A 17748-nucleotide genomic window follows, 5' to 3' on the forward strand; every position below is an offset into this window, starting at 1 on the left:
GTGTGTCACAGCAATCCTGTCTCACCTTAGAGGGTCTCAGACAGCAAGCTTTCAAACAGCAGAATGGGGATGTCAGTGACAGTCACAGGGTGTACTGGGAAGACAACCTCTTGTACACAGAGTCAAGGGACCCAAAACCTGGAGCTGCCAGGAGATTGGTCATTCCCCTGCAGTACAGAGAGTTTCTTCTCACCCTAGCACATGACATTCCTTTGGCTGGGCATTTGGGCCAGACGAAAACTTGGGAAAGACTTGTCCCCTTGTTTCATTGGCCTCATATGTCCTTCCTGGTCCCCAACAGCACCCAAAAACCTCTACCGCGACCGTTGCAGCTAGCAAGGCTTGTTTGCCGTATTTGTGCGTGGAAACACTTCTGCAACATCCAGCACGCCGCGGGACATCTTCCATCCAAAGGAAAAGTTCCTAGCCCTTTTCGTTGTTGCAGAATCTTCCGCTTCTTCCACCTGGAGGCAGCCCTTTTGTACCTTCATCCGGGGTTTCCTGGGCTCCTGCCCCCCCTGGACACTATCGCGACTCTTGCACTTGGTCCCCTTGCCTTGCAGGTCCTCACGTCCAGGAATCCGTCTTCAGTGTTTTGCTGGTGCTTGTGGTTCTTGCAGAATCCCCCTATCACTACTATTGTGTCTTTCTGGGGTAGTAGGGTAACTTTACTCCTACTTTTCAGGGTCTTGGGGTGGGCTATCTTGGACACCCTGACTGCTCTCTTACAGTCCTAGCGACCCTCTACAAGCTCCCATAGGTCTGGGGTCCATTCGTGTTTCGCATTCCACTTTTGGAGTATATGGTTTGTGTTGCCCCTAGACCTATGTTCACCTATTGCATCCTATTGTGATTCTACATTGGTTGCACTACTTTTCTTACTGTTACTTACCTGTTTTGGGTTTATGTACATATAACTTGTGTATATTACTTACCTCCTAAGTGGGGGTATTCTCGGAGATACTTTTGGCATATTGTTGCTAAAATAAAGTACCTTTATTTTTAGTAACTCTGAGTATTGTGTTTTCTTGTGATATTGTGCTACATGATATAAGTGGTATAGTAGGAGCTTTGCATGTCTCCTAGTTCAGCCTAAGCTGCTTTGCCATAGCTACCTTCTATCGGTCTAAGCTGCTAGAAACACCGCTATTCTACTAATAAGGGATAACTGGACCTGGCACAGGGTGTAAGTACCACAAGGTACCCACTATAAGCCAGGCCAGCCTCCTACACCTACTACCCCAGAAAGACAGTCAAGTCGAGATAGGGGATTCTGCAAGGACAACAACTGACTGCAAAACACTGAAGACGGATTCCTGGGCCTGAGGACCTGTAAAGGAAGGGGACCAAGTCCAAGAGTCACGCAAGTGTCCAGGAAGGGCAGGAGCCACCTAAACCCCGGATGAAGCTGCAAAAGGGTGTTCCAGTGTGCCAATCAGAATTGGTCAAGTTAGTCTCAAGCCTGCAGTGACAATTTTAAAAGCAGAGAGAGCATAAAGACTGAGGTTCTGGTTAGCAGAGCCTCAGTGATACAGTTAGGCACCACACAGGGAACACATACAGGCCACAAACATATGAGCACTGGGTGGCTAGCAGGATCCCAGTGACACGTATCAAACACACTGACAACGTAGGGTTTTCACTATGAGCACTGGGCCCTGGCTAGCAGGATCCCAGTGAGACAGTAAAAACACCCTGACATATACTCACAAACTTGCCAAAAGTGGGGGTAACAAGGCTAGAAAGAGGCTACCTTCCTACACAACCCCCCACCAAACGAAGGATAATAAGGCTAACCTTGGCCAGTTGAGTCTTTATTGTATAAGTGGTGATAAGTGGAGAGTAGCTCTGTAATAGATTGGTTACTCCCTTTATCATCCACTATATGGTTACTTCCCTGTGGGGATGTGAACCAACCTGTTTGAAGTTTTTTAGCTATCCAGCAATGTGAAGTTATATTTTCAGAGTTCCTATTAGTATGTTTTAGTTTAGAGTAGTGGGAATTGTCAACTGGACCTATATCAAAGGATGAGAATGCCAGACAGGTATGCTGTCTCAGTAAAGCCATAGCTGGGCAAAAACTTTGTCCATATGGCTGTAAGAGAGAACAGGGTTGCTGTTTCTCTTGAGTTGGAGCAGGGCAGGGATGCTGTCCTATGAGCTCCTCACTAGGGCAGGGCTGCTGTCCTAAGTGTTGTGAGACAGGGCAGGGTTGCTGCACTAAAGTTTCTCTGGGAGGGTTGGAGGGATGCTCCATGTTAACTAAAATGGTGCACTTTTTCTCACCAATATTAGTTATCCCACAGAGAGGCACTTCCACCTCAAGAAATACAGCTGTGCCAGCTGATGGTTCCCTTGGTACAGGCGCCACCCCAGGAGAGGTTTCTCCCACCACAGGAATTGTATCCTGAGTGGCAGGGTGGGTAGGGGATACCTTGATGCCCTTTTTACCTGTTGTTGGAGAAGGATCCTGATTTTTCAGGCCTTTTTCTCTCCTTTGCTTTTTCATTTCAGTTGAAATGAGAGGAAGCAATTCCTCAGGGATACCCAGCATGGCTGCATGGGTATTAAACTCTACCTCAGCCCAACCTGAGGCCTCTATTACCTAAGAGACAGTCTACAGGTAAGCTAGGTGATACTACCACCAGCTTAGGGCCAGTAACTCCACCCCTGCTAAACTGAATTATAGCTAAGGGAAGGAACTTACCCTCTTAGCTGCTGGGCCTTCTCCCCCTCCCCCCCGTGCTGAGCCCTTTTTTGGCTATTTGGGGTAGTTTGCGCTTAGGCCTTCATACATTTTTGTCCACATAAGCTATCCACGCCAAATTTGCGTCCTTTTTTCCCAACATCCTAGGGATTCTAATGGTACCCAGAGTTTGTGGTTTCCCCTGGAGGAGACCAAGAAAATAGCCAAAATACAGTGAAAATTTAGTTTTTTCCCCAAAAAATGGGAAAAAAGGCTGCCGAAGAAGGCTTGTGTTTTTTTCCCTGAAAATGCCATCAACAAAGGGTTTCTGGTGCTGAAATCACTATCTTCTCACCTTTCAGGAACGGGCAGACTTGAATCAGAAAACCAAATTTTTCAACACAAATTTGGCATTTTACTGGGACATACCCCATTTTGACTATTTTTGGTGCTTTCAGCCTCCTTCCAGTTAGTAACAGGAATGTGTGTGAAACCAATGCTGGATCCCGGAAAACTAAACATTTCTAAACACTAGACAAAATTCTGAATTCAGCAAGGGGTCATTTGTGTAGATCCTACAAGGTTTTCCTACAGAAAATAACAGCTGAAATAAAAAAATATTTAAATTGAGCTGAAAACAACAGCCATTTTTCTTTATGTTTTACTCTGTAACTTTTTCCTGCGATGTCAGATTTCTGAAAGCAATATATACCGTTTTGTCTGCTTGACTCTTCTGGTTGCGGGGATATAAAGGGCTTGTAGGTTCATCAAGAACCCTAGGTACCCAGAGCCAATAAATGAGGTGCACCCTGCAGTTGGTTTTCATTCTATACTGGGTATACAGTAATTAATTTGCTGAAATATGAAGAGTGAAAAATAGGTATCAAGAAAACCTTTGCATTTTCAAAATCGGTTCAAGATAAGGTTTTGAGGAGCAGTGGTTATTTGCACATCTCTGAATTCCGGGGTGCCCATACTAGCATGTGAATTGCATGGCATTTCTCAAATAAACGTCTTTTTTACACACTGTCTTATATTTGGAAGGGAAAAATTTAGAGAAAGATAAGGGGCAATAACACTTGTTTTGCTCTTCTATGTTCCCCCAAGTCTCCCGATAAAAATGATACCTCACTTGTGTGGGTAGGCCTAGCGCCCGCGACAGGAAATGCCCCAAAACACAACGTGGACACATCCCATTTTTTGACAGAAAACAGAGCTGTTTTTTGCAAAGTGCCTACCTGTAGATTTTGGCCTCTAGCTCAGCCGGCACCTATGGAAACCTACCAAACCTGTGCATTTTTTAAAACTAGAGACCTAGGGGAATCCAAGATGGGGTGACTTGTGGGGCTCTGACCAGGTTCTGTTACCCAGAATTCTTTGCAAACCTCAAAACGTGGGTAAAAAACACGTTTTCCTCACATTTCAGTGACAGGAAGTTCTGGAATCTGAGAGGAGCCACAAATTTCCTTCCACCCAGCATTCCCCCAAGTCTCCCGATAAAAATGATACCTCACTTGTGTGGGTAGGCCTAGCGCCCGCAACAGGAAATGCCCCAAAACACAACGTGGACACATCCCATTTTTTTTACAGAAAACAGAGCTGTTTTTTGCAAAGTGCCTACCTGTAGATTTTGGCCTCTAGCTCAGCCGGCACATAGGGAAACCAACCAAACCTGTGCATTTTGGAAAACTAGAGACCTAGGGGAATCCAAGATGGGGTGACTTGTGGGGCTCTGACCTAGTTCTGTTACCCAGAATCCTTTGCAAAACTCAAAATGTGGCTAAAATAACACGTTTTCCTCACATTTCGGTGACAGAAAGTTCTGGAATCTGAGAGGAGCCACAAATTTCCTTCCACCCAGCGTTCCCCCAAGTCTCCCGATAAAAATTATACCTCACTTGTGTGGGTAGGCCTGGTGCTCGCGACAGGAATAGATCACACAACGGTCAATGTTGGTCCTTACATGAGGCAGCTGTTGACCCTGGGGTGATCCATTCCTGACGCAGGCACTAGGTGTAGGCACTCAAGTGGGGTAGTGTTTTTATCAGGACAGGTGAGGAGTCACTGGGTGGTAGGAATTTTGTGGATCCCAGCATATTCCTGTAGTTTGTGTGACAGAAATGCAAGTTTTTATTCAACATTTCAGCTTTGCAGGGTAATCTGGGTAAGAAAACTTTGGGGAATACACACAAGTCACACCTCTGTGGACTCCCCCGAATGTCTAGTTTCCAGAAATGTTTGGGTTTAGTGTGTTTATCTATATGGCCGCCGAACCCAGGACCAAAAACACAGGTGCCTGCCTTACAAAACCAGTTTGTTTTGCCATAGGTAATTTTGATGTCTCCAGAATACGATTTGGGTGGTGGAATTTGGGGCTGAACTAAATTGGGGAGCTCCCAAGAGAGCACTCTCTCTCTGCTTGCCGCTGCATTCACCTGCTCTCTGGGTTGGGCTAACCCACTATTACCCAGTTGCACAAACAGCTTGCGAAGGGACAGCAGGACTGTCCTCATCACCTCCCTCATAATGTACTGGAAGAGGAGTTATTGAATGGGACTCCTCCGACTGAAAAATCACTCCCAGAGTCTGCGCCATTGTCCTATCCCTCAGATGCTGTTTCGGTATCTGATGTCTCAGTCTCTGATCCTATGTCAGAGCTGTCCTCTATAACCCGAGTGCAGGCAGCAGTCATCCATCAAGTTGCCATCTCTGCTATTGGCTAAACTGTTGCTCTAAAACACTAGCCTACGTAGACAGTCACAAAATCGATGGTGTTTGTGAGAAACGTGCAAAAGTAGAGGCCACCTTACCTGCGCTTCTTCCCTCAATCAGCACGTTCTTTCAAGACACTCAAAAAACACCTTGTCACATACCATTCGTCACAGTCTTTAGCACCTCCTGCGCCCAGTCCAATAATCATTATTGGTGCTCCCACTCCCTCCTCCTAGGATTCCCTCATTACCACCCAGCAAAAGTGCCCTTCATCTCTCCATAGCCGCCCTCCACCCCGCACATACATTTCATTTGTATTATAGCGCAGGTAATGGCTGACTTTACTAATGTACTCAGCTATTTACATAAAATACAGATTTGCTCTTTTCTGTAGGCATATAAACCTTCTGCACTTCTTTATGGCCCTAAAACTGCCACTAGACACGTCTTACCCTTTTCCCCCCAGGGAAACCACACACATATTGACAAAAGTGATATATATATGACAGCCAACCACCTGATACTCAACTCAAGCAAAACCAAAATAATCCTCTTTGGCCCACACAAAAACACTTGGGACCCCTCATGGTGGCCCACCACGCTAGGCCCTGCACCCACCCCCGCCAACCATGCACGCAACCTCGGCATCATCCTAGACTCCTCCCTCTCGATAACCCAACAAATCAACGCTCTCACCTCCTCATGCTTCAACACACTCCGTATACTGAAAAAAAACATTCAAATGGATCCCCACAGAGGCCAGAAAAACTGTCACTCACGCACTCATCAGCAGCAGACTTGATTACGGAAATGCCCTCTACGCCGGCACCACTCTAAAACTCAAGCGCAAACTACAGCGCATCCAGAACTCAGCAGCACGACTCATCCTCGACCTCCCCCGACACGAACACATCTCTCCACGCCTCAAATCCCCCCACTGGCTCCCCACTGACAAAAGGATCACCTTCAAAATCCTCATCCTCGCACACAAATCACTCCACAACACAGGCCCTGCCTACCTCAACGAGAGTTACCTTCCACACCCCCACACGAAACCTCCACTCAGCTGACCTCTCTCTCGCCTCTGTCCCCTGCATCAAACACACCACCACCGGGGGCAGATCCTTCTCCTACCTTGCACCCAAAACCTGGAACGCCCTCCCAACCCACCTTCGCAAGACCCAAAACCTACTTCTTTTCAGGAAGGGCCTCAAAACCTGGCTTTTCGAACAGTGATCCTCCCAGCCCCTTTTCCCCCTCCTACCCCCCTCAGCGCCTTGAGACCCTCACGGGTGAGTAGCGCGCTTTATAAATCTCTTTGATTGATTGATATATATATAGATCTCTCTCTCTCTCTCTATATATATATATATATATATATATATATATATATATATATATATATATATATATATCTACATAGCTATATCTATAGATATATCCATGTACATAGATATATCTACATAGTTATATCTATCTATATATATAGATCTATTTTTTAAAGTTGTTGTATGGTTTCCTTGGGGGCCAAAATGGCCCCCAGGGAAACCCTACAACATCTAAAAAAAATATTGCCCCCACAGGGGGTTGCCCTGTCCACGGGGGACCCCCCTGTCCATTTATTTATTTTTATTTTATTTAAAAAAAAATTAAAAAAACAAAAAACAAATCACCTGGGGGCACCTACTTTTTTTTTTTTTTTAAATATGCCCCCGGGGTTGGCCCGGCCCCGTTTTCGGAGGGGGCCGACCCCCCCCAAGTGAAATCCCTGGCGTCTAGCACAGCTGCGATCGGGGGCCAGGAAACACTTTCAGAAGGCCTCATAAGAAAGGGGAGACTCTCCCCTTTCTTACGAGGCCTTACCGAACGTGGGGAAGGCCGTTTTACCCATCGGAGCAGGAAGCGGACGCAAGGCTGCTTCCTGCTCCAATGGGGAAAACAACTTTGTAACGTCAGCGCGCCTCGCGGCGCGCTGACGTCACAAAGGGGCAGGTGGGTGGTGGGGGCGAGACACAGAAGCTTCCGTGTCTCCCGGGGTTAGGAAAAAATAATAAAAAATCCCTGCACTGGGAGCCAAGAAGAAATCTCCCGTGGGTCGACGGAATCTTCCCCCTGCCAACACAGGCACTAAATGTCTGCATCACTGGTCCTCTGGGTCCCCTCTCATCTTAACTAGCGTGGTCCCTGGAACACAGGAGCTGGATCCAAGTGTCCCCGATAGTCCAGTGGCCCTTCTGTCCAAATTTGGTGGAGGTAAGTCCTTGCCTCCCCACGCACCCGAGGATTTATTAACCCCCTCCCTGGTGTCGGCCACTGGTCGTGACCCGCACCAGGGAGGTAGTGCGGGCGTCAGCCAGTGGCCGACGCCCGCATTGAAGGATTTAATGGAGTTATGGACATCAAAAATCTTGTACTGTTGTCCAATGATGTGTTGTGCAGGACACTAGGTTTTCAGTCACCAAAGTGATACTGGCACCTGTGTCCCTGTAGGCCTGAGTCTCAACAACATTTATGGAAACTGTCTGCCTATACTTATCCATGGTAAGGGGACAAGCAGCCAGTGTGGCAAGGCCAATGCAACCAGGTGTGACAGAAACTGTCTTGGGACTGACTACCCCAGTTTCTATGATGGACCCAAAAGTGAACCCAACTACATCCTTATTTTGACTGTTGCCAGCAGTCCCAACACTATTACCACTACTGCTAGGGGCAGTAGAGTTTGATGTATTAGTGGTGGTAGTCTCAGGGGGCGTACCTGGGCATGACTTATCCCCTGGCCGATGGCCTTTATTTTTACACACATAGCACCAAGGATTTTTAATGTGCGTGGGTTATGAAGAACAGGAAGAAGTTGATTTATCCCCACCCCTGAAGAGTGTTTAGGATTTGAAGAAGGATCTGTAGTTTTACCCTTATCCCCTTGCTTATTCTGAGATTTCTCACCATCTTTCTTCTTGCCATCCTTGTCACCTCCTGTATGAACTTTTCTGTTCACTCTTGTTCTGACCCATTTGTCTGCCTTCTTTCCCAATTTTTGGGGAGAGGTCAGATCTGAGTCTACCAAGTACTGGTGCAACAAATCAGACACACAATTGTTCAGAATATGCTCGCTCAGGATTAGATCATACAGGCTTTCATAGTCAGTCACCTTACTGCCATGTAACCAACCCTCCAAGGCCTTCACTGAACAGTCTACAAAGTCTGTCCGGTCTTGAGAGGACTCTTTTCTGGTGTCTCTGAACATAATCATGCATTATTCAGTGGTTAAGCCAAATCTATCCAAGAGTGCATCCTTCAAAACTTTGTAGTTATTAGCATCACTTTCTCTGACAGTAAGGAGACTATCCCTACCTTTACCAGTGAAAGATAGCCACAAGATAGCAGCCCACTGCCTTTGATGGACCAACTGTACCATACAGGCCCTCTCAAGTGCAGCAAACCACTTGTTAATGCCATCCCCCTACTTGTAAGGGGGTACTATCTTATGCATGCGTCTGGAATCTTGCTCTCTAACAGGATTACTATCAAAAACACTGCTGCTGCCACCATGGGGAACTAACCCCAACCTTTGCCTTTCCCTTTCCACATCCAGAGATTCCCTGTCTAAGGCCAGCTGCTGCTTTTTAAACTTCAGCCTGGCCTCTTCCAACCTCAGCTTTCTGAGTTCCCTTTCCATGAAGTTATCCTCTAGGGGGGAGGCTTGGGAATTTTGAGACACAGAAGAAATGTGGGAATTGGCACAGAGAGACATGTCCCTAACTGGCTGGACTCTAGTAACCTGGCCTTTAAGAGTGAAAGGTGCCCTACTAGTGTGTGACCCCCTCCCACCACCAGTGTCACTAGATGGTCTGTTAGCTGACAGGTCCTTGGAAGAACCCTCCCCAGCATCCTCAGGGGACTCCTCTGAGTCTGGCTGGGTATCCCTCTCTACCTCCTGATGGTGAGATGGGCCGGACTGGTTCTGGTCACTTTCAAGGAGATGGCTAAAGAGAAGATGTTTTGTAGGATTCTTACTAATTGCTAAACCTCTTTCAATGCAGGGATCCCTCAAACTTTTAAAGTTTAGATTCCCATATTTTGACTGGACAACTGTGGGAGTAAGCTCTACTGCAGACATGACAGAAAAAGATTTAGGACAGAGAGAGAAAAACTTTTTAGAAGTTTTAAAAGAACAGAGAAAACTTTTGAAAGTTTTCAGAAACTTTTTAGAAGTTTTTTAGAGAAGGAAAGTTAAACTGTTTAGGTTACTGAGTATATTCTGAAGTATTTGGTATATGTGTTTCTTATGAAAATCACCAATGACAAAGTGGTAAAGCAGTTACAAGTACTTATCCCACCTCTGCACCACCAATGTAGGAGGCTGGCCTGGCTTATAGTGGGTACCTTGTGGTACTTGCACCTTGTGCCAGGTCCAGTTACCCCTTATTAGTATATTAGTAGTGTTCTTGCAGCTTAGGCTGATAGAGGTAGCTATAGCAGAGCAGCCTAGGCTGAACTAGGAGACATGCAAAGCTCCTACTATACCACTTATATCACTTAACACTATATCATAAGAAACACAATACTCAGAGTTACTAAAAATAAAGGTACTTTATTTTAGTGACAATATGCCAAAAGTATCTCAGAGGATATACTCCATTAGGAGGTAAGTAATATATACAAAATATATACAAGTGGTCAGTCCCCTTTCCTTTGTCCAGTTTCGCGCCAGAGCAGGGCGAGGGGATCCCTGAACCGGTGTAGACTGGCTTATGCAGAGATGGGCACCATCTGTGCCCATCAAAGCATTTCCAGAGGCTGGGAGAGGCTACCCTATTTGGCACTTTGAGGCCTTGATGGTGAGGCCTGCCTTTTGCAGGGCCTCCAAAACTTTCCACAGGTGGACCAGGTGATCATCCCAGGTTGAGCTAAAGACAGCAATATCATCTAGATATGCTGCACTGAAAGTCTCCAACCCTTGCAGGACTGTATGCACCAGCCTCTGAAAAGTAGCAGGTGCATCTTTCAAACCAAAGGGCATTACTGTGAATTGGTAGTGCCCTCCTATGGTAGAAAATGCAGTCTTTGGTTTAGCATCTTCTGCCAATACCCTGCAGTTAGATCAAAAGTGGTAAGATACTTGGCAGAAGCCAGTGTATCAATGAGCTCATCTGCCCTGGGTATAGGGTGAGCATCCGTTTTGGTTACCTGATTAAGCCCTCTGTAATCTACACAAAACCTCATCTCTCTCTTTCCATCTTTGGTGTGAGGTTTAGGCATAAGCACCACTGGGCTAGCCCATGGGCTTTCAGAAGGTTCAATCACCCCTAAAGCCAACATTTTCTGCACCTCTTGTTTAATGCGGTCTCAGGCAAGATGGTACTTTACTACAAGCGTCACCATGGTAACTCCGAACATGGCCATGTAACATGTCTAGGATCATGGAATTGTCACCCCAACACCATTCTGATATTGGGGGTACAATTCCATGCACCCCCTGGGCTCCATCATAGAGCCCGGGGACTGCCAAACTAACTTTCCGGGGTTTTCTCTGCAGCTACTGCTGCTGCCAACCCCTCACACAGGTTTCTGCCCCCCTGGGGCCTGGGCAGCCCAGTCCCAGGAAGGCAGTACAGAGGATTTCCTCTGAGAGAGGGTGTTACACCCTCTCCGTTTGGAAATAGGTGTGAAGGGCCTGGGAGGAGTAGCCTCTCCTGGCCTCTGGAAATGCTTTGTAGGGCACAGATGGTACCCTCCTTGCATAAGCCAGTCTACACCGGTTCAGGGATCCCCTCAGCCCTCCTCTGGCGCAAAACTGGACAAGGAAAGGGGAGTGACCACTCCCCTTACCAGCACCTCCCAGGGGAGGTGCCCAGAGCTCCTCCAGTGTGTCCCGGACAACTGCCATCTTGGATGCAGGGGATGAGGGCACAATGGGCAGCTCTGAGTGGCCAGTGCCAGCAGGTGACGTCAGAGACCCCCTTTGATAGGCGCTTAACTTTCTTGGTAGCCAATCCTCCTTTCTTGGTAGCCAAACCTCCTTTTCTGGCTATTTAGGGTCTCTCCTCTGGGGAATTCTTCAGATAACGAATGTAAGAGCTCACCAGAGTTCCTCTGCACTTCCCTCTAAGACTTCTGCCAAGGATCGACCGCTGACTGCTCCAGGATGCCTGCAAAACCGCAACAAAGTGGCAAGACGACTACCAGCAACATAGTAGCGCCTCATCCTGCCGGCTTTCTCGACTGTTTACGGGTGGTGCATGCTCTGGGGGTCATCTGCCTTCACCCTGCACTAGAAGCCAAGAAGAAATCTCCCATGGGTCGACGGAATCTTCCCTCTGCTAATGCAGGCACCAAAAGACTGCATCACAAGTCCTCTGGGGCCCCTCTCATCCTGACGAGCGTGGTCCCTGGAATACAGGAACTCTATGCAAGTGACTCCCACAGTCCAGTGATCCTTCAGTCCAAGTTTGGTGGAGGTAACTCCTTGCCTCCCCACACTAGACTGCAAATCTGTGTACTGCGTGATTTGCAGCTGCTCCGGCTTCTGTGCACTTCTCCAAGGATTCCTTTGTGCACACCCTAGCCTGGGTCCCCAGCACTCAGTCGTGCAGTGCTCAACCCTCTGAGTTGGCCTCCGACATCGTGGGACCCTCCTTTGTGACTCTGAGCCAGCTCCAGTTCACAAATCTTCTAAGTGCCTGCTCTGGTACTTCTGTGGGTGCTGCCTGCTTCTGCTGGGGCTCTGTGAGTTGCTGAGCGCACCCTCTGTCTCCTCCTTCAAGGGGCGACCTCCTGGTCCTTCCTGGTCCCCCACAGCACCTAAAAACCTCTACCGTGACCCTTGCAGCTAGCAAGGCTTGTTTGCGGTATTTCTGCATGTGAACACTTCTGCAACCTTCAGCAAGACGTGGGACATCTTCCATCCAAAGGAGAAGTTCTTAGTCCTCTTCGTTGTTGCAGAATCCTAAGCTTTTCCATCTGGAGGCAGCTTCCTTGCACCTTCATCCAAGGTTTTCTGGGCTCCTGCCCCCCCGGACACTATTGCGACTCTTGGACTTGGCCTCCTTGCCTTGCAGGTCCTCAGGTCCAGGAATCCGTGTTCAGTGCTTTACTGGTGTTTGTGTTTTTTGCAGAATCCCCCTATCACGACTGTTGTGTCCTTTTGGGGTAGTAGGTGTACTTTACTCCACCTTTTCAGGGTCTTGGAGTGCGGTATCTTGGACACCCTGACTGTTGTCTTACAGTCCCAGCGACCCTCTACAAGCTCCCATAGATCTGGGGTCCATTTGTGATTCGCATTCCACTTTTGGAGTCTATGGTTTGTGTTGCCCCTAGACCTATGTTCACCTATTGCATCCTATTGTAATTCTACACTGTTTGCATTACTTTTCTTACTATTACTTACCTGTTTTGGGTTTGTGTACATATGACTTGTGTATATTACTTACCTTCTATCTGAGGGTACTCACTGAGATACGTTTGGCATATTGTCATAAAAATAAAGTACCTTTATTTTTAGTAACTCTGAGTATTGTGTTTTCTTATGATATTGTGCTATATGATATGAGTGGTATAGTAGGAGCTTTGCATGTCTCCTAGTTCAGCCTAAGCTGCTTTGCCATAGCTACCTTCTATCAGCCTAAGCTGCTGGAAACACCTCTATTCTACTAATAAGGGATAACTGGACCTGGCACAGGGTGTAAGTACCACAAGGTACCCACTATGAGCCAGGCCAGCCTCCTACAACGCTACATATAAGTATTGACCTATATGTAGTGCACACGTGTAATGGTGTCCCCGCACTCACAAAGACGGGGACTTTGCCCAGAACAATGTGGGGGCACCTTGGCTAGTGCCAGGGTGCCCTCATACTTAGTAACTTTGCACCTAACCTTCACTATGAGGGTTAGACATATAGGTGACTTGTAAGTTACTTAAGTGCAGTGTAAATTGGCTGTGAAATAACGTGGACAATATTTCACTCAGGCTGCAGTGGCAGTCCTGTGTAAGAATTGTCTGAGCTCCCTAGGGGCGGCAAAAGAAATGCTGCAGCCCATAGGGATCTCCTGGAATGCCAATACCCTGGGTACCTAGGTACCATATACTAGGGAATTATAAGGTAGTTCCAGTGTGCCAATCAGAATTGGTAAAATTAGTCACTAGCCTGCAGTGACAATTTTAAAAGCAGAGAGAGCATAAACACTGAGGTTCTGGTTATCAGAGCCTCAGTGATACAGTTAGGCACCACACAGGGAACACATACAGGCCACAAACGTATGAGCACTGGGGTCCTGGCTAGCAGGATCCCAGTGACACATATCAAACACACTGACAACATAGGGTTTTAACTATGAACACTGGGCCCTGGGTAGCAGGATCCCAGTGAGACAGTAAAAACACCCTGACATATACTCACAAACTTGCCAAAAGTGGGGGTAACAAGGCTAGAAAGAGGATACCTTCCTACAATTGGGTCTTCAAATCGGGACACTTCTCTACTGGTGTAGGGAAGAGGCCCAAATGCAATACAGAACGAAAACATAGCTTAGTGATTTTTGGACTTTTCTGTGCATGGACAACAGTTACACATTGACTTTGGTAAGCTGAGTAAGGAAGTGAACTTAGTGGTGGGTCAGAACTGCCAAACATAAGAAATCCATCTGTGAGACAAAGGGCCAGATAATGGCGGCCCTGGCACCACCTAAGCTTCACTTTCCCTGATGTTCCTGTTGTGCATTTCACTGCACCATATGTAGATGGATTTTTAATGCAGTAGTTTTGTTGCGTTATACCTCCATGTACATATGGGGCAGCGTGACACAGTATTCAGCATCAGAGAGGCATGCATTGGTTGTTGCACTGGCTGTCCCATTGTAACACTCTTTCTTTTGACCCTGCCCCAGATGTTGAAGACATCTTACTCATTATCAGCGCCAATAGACTAACAACTGCCCAGGGGTGGTGTGAGCAACGCAAACTGTTGAGGAATGCATTGATACATCCTTGTTTCTCTATGTGTGCGCCATTTGACGGCACACATAATAGAACTAAAATGCCAGGGCAGTTTCCTTATGTCCACGTAGTTGTCCCTTTCTGCACATTAACTGAATAACATTATGGATGTCTTGCCACTACTAGCCATTGCTGCCATAGACAATTTATGTCCAGGAAGGGATACCAACCTGTGCATATACACTCCCCTCAACACAGACACAATTGCACTGTGGTCCAAGTATGCCTGCGTTGGGGCAGGCTGCTGAGTAATATGCTAGTCCTGGCGCAGATGCAGGCCTGCCCCATTCTATTGGTGATACGGGGCAGGGGTATGGTACAAATTCAGGACATGTGTCTCTGATGGGAACCTTTATGTGGTGTATGTGGTACACAATGTACACAAAGAGGAATGCGCAAGTAGTGTGGACCAGGTGCATAGCTAAGCTCCATGGAAAGCCATTGGCAAAGACACAAAGGGCAGATTAAAGGAAAGTTGTGCTGCACCTGGTGCATCACAACTTTCCTTGTGTCACAGTTTCAGGCGGGTCTGATCAGGACTCTGGTTTGGACACCCCTTGAGGTCACCGAATATCCTAAAGAGGTAGTGTACTGCGGCAGAAGAGCAGCTAAAGGCATACACGGAAAGGACAGCTATGGACAGACACAGGAAACAGGAAAGTAAAAGCAGAGCAACCCTTGTGTGAACAAATAGGAAACAGATTACTAGTGGACAAACACCCTGGGGTTGTACACAGAGTAAGGCGCAGAACCTCCCACAGTGACAGGGAATCTCAATGCCTCTGTGCAGTTTGCTCTTACAGATAGTCACCCTGCCAGCCCCATAGAAAGGAGGCAGCAGAAGTGATTCTGTCTCTGGACCCCTGGAGCACAAACAAGGATAGTACTTACATACACACTCTTGTGGGTCCAGCTGGAAACACAGTGGCGATTCCTGAGAAAACAGCAATAGCACACTGTCACTGTTAGGCACGAAAGACAACGTATAACACTAGACAAGGATGGGGGCTGGAATTGCCTCCTGGAAACCAGGAGCCAACCCCAGTACAAAGGAGGACACTTATACACTGGTGAAGACTGATAGAACACTTACCAGACACAAAGAACCAAGAAGAAACAGAAACAGAAGGGAACAAACAAAGAGGCAGAGGCAAGAACTGGGAACAGGATCAGGCTGAAGTAAAGGCAGGACTAGGACTTGACAACAGGGTGCAAACTTCTGGCTGGAACAAACAGAGATAGGACTGGGAAACTGAGAGCAGGATCTGGCTGGAACAGGCAAGGACACGACTGGAATACAGGGAGTAGGAATGTGTAGTAAACAGGACTGGGAAACAGAGAGCAGGTTCAGGCTGAAACAAGGCAGGAGCAGGGCAGAGAAACAGGGAGCAGCCCCTTGAAGAAACAAACAGGTACAAGACTAAGAAGTAGGGAGCAGACTCTGGCTGGAACAATCAGGAACAGGGCAGAGAAATAGGAAACAGGATTAAGCTGGAACAGCACAGGAATAAAACTGGAACACCATCCGACAAGGGGTCTGTAACACAAAGGAATCGAAGTCCAATGCACAACAGGGAGCTTGAGGAAATGGCTGCTTATAAGCAGTTCCAAGCTGGGCTGCACAGGAGAGGTCACAGGTGTGTGTAGTTTCAGACACTTGCAAGTCCTGGAGGAAAGGATCCGGGGAATATGAGCAACTGGACTTCTCCCATAGAAAATAATGGGAAACAGAATCCAGGTTTTCCTGACTACCAGTCTGTGCATTATGGGATTTGCAGTCCCAGGAAGCAAATGTAGTACTACACAAGTGTACCATGGAGAAAAGAGAAACAAACAGGAGTCAGCAAGGGACTCTAGATAAGTGTTTAAGTTGATTCCCAAGCTTCCGACAGTCCCCTTACAGCGCCCCCCAGAAATGGGACGACAGAATCATAACACCTTGTGCCCCTCAGTGCGCCCCTTTCCCCCACCATGTGTGCACCGTATTTAATATACAGCCCACCATGGTGCTGGGTAGGGGGCAATTGCGTCATTTTATTTAAACGCAATTGATGTACTCTGCAGGAGTAGCACCAAAATATTGGCACAATTTCTACAGAGTGCATAGGGGACCATCATATATAATGGTATGCCTTTTAACACCTGCTCTGAGTAAGTGTTAAAAGTGCGTGAAAAAATGGTGGAGCAAGGAAATCTTAAAAAGTTCCCTGCCCCATTTATTTGGCCCCCCTAACAGGGCTAGGCCCCCCTTGCATACATTATGCCTGGCACAGGCATAATGTTGTGCAAGGCTTAACAGAGTGGTGCCATGAATGCATCGCACCACTTTGTTAATATGGCACGGGGAAAATGTCACTTAAGCACCGACTAAGCGTCAATAAAGATTTTTGCAATGGCAGCGCTAAGGTGGCCCAAAACAACCTGTTGTGAGCCTTGACAAAAGATGCTGTAGTCAACCTTATGTCCGCCTGCCATGCACATGCAAATAAGGATGTTGCTATGCAAACTGGGTACTTAACACCTGGTCCGCCAATCTGAATCCCCAGGTGAGCAAGTAGATCTTGCTCCCGTGCTATGAGGTCTGCCTAACAGTGTTTTAACTGGTGGTTGGTGCGCACAACTCCAGAAATTCTGCTTAGGTGGTGGAGCACATTGCCCCACCACAGTTTCTGTGCCTCTGTGGAGTAGCCCTGTATTACTCAGCCACCCAAAACTAGCATCATGGGGTGGTAATGCTGCACCAGCCAGATGAACCCTCCCAGTTCATCTCTACTCATCTTTGTTGCTCTCCCTTTCTCAGACGTGTTGCAGTATAAGGTAACTGCAAATGAAAGAGCCCCCCAAAAAATAAGAGTTAACTACCCCACCTAACCCCAAGTGCCCCAACAAATTGTGCTACTTCAAGACAAACACCCCACAATACAATGACAAATGCAGGACAAAAAACACTGCAAAAGACTGAGGAAAAGACTAAAACACACAACAGCAACAGGACACAGCACAAAACTCTCCAAACACATCAGTGAAATCACTGTACCATGCATGCAGCCAGGAAATCCTGTTTCATCACTTCCTGGGCGTATGTCACGTTTTCTGATGTTTTTTTTCTTTTTGACGCATTGAGGCTGACAAGGTCTTAAGACTTGCGATTGATGCGCAGGGACCAGGGTAATTTTTTTAATTGCAATGTACGGAGTATTGGTGTTTGCGTTAAAAATGTTGACGCATGATGGTCATGCGTGGTATTCCTTCTCATGAAGGCTGACAAGGCCTGTGGACTTGGGATTGACGCGCAAGGGCCAGGCATAATTTTTTGGGGCATAGCGGAGTATGGTAAATTTACATTTCCATCAAAA

Source organism: Pleurodeles waltl, chromosome 4_2, assembly GCF_031143425.1.
Source record: "Pleurodeles waltl isolate 20211129_DDA chromosome 4_2, aPleWal1.hap1.20221129, whole genome shotgun sequence".
Taxonomy (NCBI): Eukaryota; Metazoa; Chordata; class Amphibia; order Caudata; family Salamandridae; genus Pleurodeles; species Pleurodeles waltl.